The sequence below is a fragment of the Artemia sp. Qi Xiang Cuo genome, chromosome 12 (genome assembly GCF_049724085.1).
Source record: "Artemia sp. Qi Xiang Cuo chromosome 12, ASM4972408v1, whole genome shotgun sequence".
Taxonomy (NCBI): domain Eukaryota; kingdom Metazoa; phylum Arthropoda; class Branchiopoda; order Anostraca; family Artemiidae; genus Artemia; species Artemia sp. Qi Xiang Cuo.
Window position 1 is genome coordinate 69,605,456 of NC_142805.1, and position 4,062 is coordinate 69,609,517.

A 4,062-nucleotide genomic window follows, 5' to 3' on the forward strand; every position below is an offset into this window, starting at 1 on the left:
AAGTTGACCTGGAAAATAAAACTTAATGTCATTCCCAAAAGATTCTATTTATTCTCTTTGACAGCCTGGATACACTTAAACTCATTTTGTTTATTTAAATTGTGAGAGCAAAAGTGGTAGTAGTAGTATATCCAAAAGTTTCAACATAATACCCCCAGTTGTTCTCAATATAATGCTGAGGGGTCTTATTGGCACCATTAAAACAATGCTTTTTTATTTATTTTAAAGCAACATTTAGTTTTAAAGCATAATGGGCAAATTAAATAATTGTGGGGGTTGACATGCCTAATATCCCTGAAGACATAGTTGCTGGACCATTCTACTATGCTGAACAAAATGGCTGTCTCAGAATTTTGACTGGATGCGTTTGAAAATGAATGGGCTTGAGAGAAGGGCTGCTTGCCCTCCAATCTCTGTTTAGTCTGTAAAAGGCCACTAGACACTCGCGCTGTAATTTGAGTGCTAGGGGGAGGACTTCACCCGTCATATATCTAGTACCAAGGTTTTGAACAAGTGAAAACATTTTAAATGTATTTTGTTTTCAGTAAAGTGCATATTTTGTTTTGGTCTTCAGAAGGCATAGAGGTTGTCAGCCCTACTCTTGTTAATTTTCGCTCGTTTTGAGTTTGACTCGGGTATTTATTGTATGGTTTAAATAAACAAAATAAGTTTAAAATGTTTTAACTTTTGTGACTTTAATAAATACAAAACTATTAAAACTTTAAGGATTATCTATCAATATATGTATACTAAACTGGCAATTCACAGCCATTTTTTTTCAGTAAGGTGCAAATTATATTCTGGTCTTAAGGTATGGGGGTTGTCAAAGACATAATTTCCAGCCCTTTCAACTACACTGAACAAAATCGCTATCTCAAAATTTGGTTAGATGCGTTTTTGGAATTTATGGTCGTAGGGGGGGGGGCGGCCTTGTTACACTCCAATCACTTTTGACTTATAAAAAGGGCACTAGCGCTTTCAGTTTCCAATGTAATGAGCCTGTTTTGAATTTTTACGACAATAAATGGAATCTCAAAATTTCTATCAGATGCATTTCAGGAAAATTAGAGGCCGGGGGGCAGGAACGTACGCAGGATTTTTTTTTAGGGGCAGGGGGCCAAATCCTTTAAAACAGAAGATAGAAAGTACATTGTATTACGTAACATCTACAAATACCAAAAGCACATATATCAAGAAATAGAGACTAGCCCTATATTCTAAATTGCAACCTACGAGCATAGCTAAGAGCGAACTTTTCCAGAATCTCATCCACTGATACAGAAATATCTTGATGGACATGCAAAAGTGCCAAGCCATTCAGTCAGCCTTCATTCAGTTGGCTACGGGGATAGGTTTTTAGCCTTTTCATTGACGAAAATGACCTCTCAACACGCTGTAGAATTAGGAATGACGCAGAAAATACGGAGTAATGTATGGACGTTGGGAAATATGCCTCGCTCACACTCAGCCAGGCTCTGCACTGCCGTCTTTGGAAAAACACAGGGAGCTACTTTCAGCCACTTAGCCCGCCATAATTGAAGCTCAGCCTTCATAGAGGACTCCGATCTTTTAGATCTGAGGCATATAACTTGATCAGTTTTTTAACATTGCTAAGAGGCTCTTTTACGACAAAAGATGGCAGGATTCCGCTGAGGCCTTTCAGAATAACCTTGTGCTTTGTGAATCAAGATTCGAGTGATTGTATGAGTTGGTCCACGAATGGGATGAAAAGGGAAACTCGATAGTAAAATTCCATGTTCTTTTCTGCCGGGATATCCTTTGAGATGTTGACGATATTTCTCTTTCGTGGCATGGCAATGGTGACAATGGTGACATGACTTCCGAAAACAGCTGACCGAACTTTTCCTCCGCCTTATTTCGTCTATCTTGAAACATTCCTGTCACATTTTCGAGACACTGAATGCACATAGCCATATCGATGTTTTCTGACTGCAGCAGCTTAGACAAATTCAGTGTGTACCCCAGAAAAAATCCATCACAATAAGGGTCACTATATAGTCCAAGCTCAGGATGTTATTGAGCAGACTTCTGGCTTTTGACGACGCGACGGAGTCCCCATTTGACTCTATGTCTTCTAGGGCCTTAAAGATCGGAACAACTAACTACTTTAATATCTGTATCGTATTGTGTCTTTCGACCTGTCGAGTTTCGCACACTCCTTTCAGATTGACTTGAGTGTAAGTTTTTAAGACAGCGCTTCGCTTGGCACTGAAGTGAAAGAAATTAACTGTCACGAATAACCATCATACAGTGTTTGATATCAGGAATCTTGTTCGAGTCCGTCGCTACAAAGTTTAAGGAGTGGGCGACACAGGGAACATGCTTGGCGAGCGGATATTTGTTCGAGATAAAAGCCAGGGCTCCTGACAAATGCCCACTCATGTTTGCAGCCCAATTATACCCTTGCCCCTGCATAGTTTCATGTCGAGACCAAGTTTCTCCATTCGACTTATGATAAACTGACCGAGGCTTTCACCTCGCAAGTCTTCAACAATAGCAAACTCGAAAAAACCTTCCCTGATCTGAAAAGTTTCGCTGTCCAAAAATCGAAGCCCTAGATTCATCTGTTCCTGCCTTAATTTTTCGGTTGTCTCGTCCGCGAGGATCGTGAAAAAAGGAGGTATTTCCCTTGATCAACAGTCTTTGTAGTAATGAGCTGTCCACAAATATCAACTAGTTCGTTCTGAATTCTGAGGCTGCAGTACTCAGCATTGCCCGCACTTTTCTCAAACATCTCTTTCATTATTGGATCGTCTTTCATCCGATAGCATAGCAAGGTCCTAAAATTTTCTTCGTTTGTTACAGGGTCGACAAAGGTAAATTTCCCCGAATCTTCGTCCCCACGCATTGCAAGTCCTTGCCGTCCACACAATAGTATTGTTTTTGTGATGAGACGAAGCCTTTTTCTGTTTATTTCTATTTCATCTGTTTTCTGAGTATTCGAGACTTCCACTATAGAGGACTTTTGCCTGCTCACTGTTGCCAGAAAACTTTCCCCCCAAACAACAGGGTCTTTATGGTTAGAGTTTGGCTGATGTTTAGAAAAGTCTTCCAGGGCGTTTTTCTGATTCACGTGATGCTCCAAGACAAGCTGCCCTAATTTTTGGTGAGACCCTCTTCCGGCTTGATCACAAGCAAACAAAGCACAATATTTGCAGAAAAATCCTTTTTTCACTGAAGAAAATACTAACCAAGTGTACTTATCCATCCAGCTAACTTGAAACTTCTTTATTTTTGAGCCTGTGACATGAACTGCAAAAGGATAGTCCTTGTTTGGCTGAAAATGCCTTTTCAGTAAATTATATTTTGTTTCATCGGAAACCGAACCCCTTCTTTCAAAAAAGGTTCCAATCTCAAGCTCAACGTCAATGTTTTTTCATCACGTTTGTCTGCTACTACCTCAGCATTTGGTATCGATTTTTGAGCTGAAGTTGAAGACTCATTCGCAACGGCAATGTTCAGCTGATCACCATTGCCACTTTTTTACGAGTCAACCTCACTAATTCGTCGTTTTTTACCCCAAAGCTGGAGAACACTCTGTTGTTTTTTCGACATTTCACATTTGTCCTATCTTTAGCAACACTTGGTTATAGACTGTCAACTGCAACAGCAAAGGCCTGGGCTTAACTGCAAGAATGCCCACTTTATCCCCTAGGGAAGGACCACCCACAAACAGATAATCTTTAAAAACTAACAGTTAGCTCAAACAACTTGAACAGGAAATGGATTAATAGTATGCTGGTGACCCAATCGGGTAATTACAGGCCGAAAAATCATCGAAAACGGTTAACACCTTGTGTCTAGATCAGTATTTAGCCACTATCCCTTATTCGGTGAGAACTATCAGAAAATTATGGGAAAATAAAAAAATAATCGTGCGATTTTGGGGGGGGGTCTGGGCTTGGAAGCCCCCCTCCTGCGTACGTGCTGGCTGGGGGGTATCCCCCTCCAATCACTCTGAATTTGAAAAAGGGCACTACAACTTCTGATTACCAATCAAACGAGTCCCCTCTGAAGTTTATACGATCACCCTATTTATAT

The 4,062-nt window shown here is 40.3% G+C and overlaps 1 pseudogene; it reads right to left on the reverse strand.

The window, feature by feature from the left end:
* Positions 1–1,901: 1,901 nt before the first annotated feature.
* On the reverse strand, positions 1,902–3,229 carry LOC148946452 (52 kDa repressor of the inhibitor of the protein kinase-like; annotated as a pseudogene).
* Between the last annotated feature and the right edge of the window lie 833 nt (positions 3,230–4,062).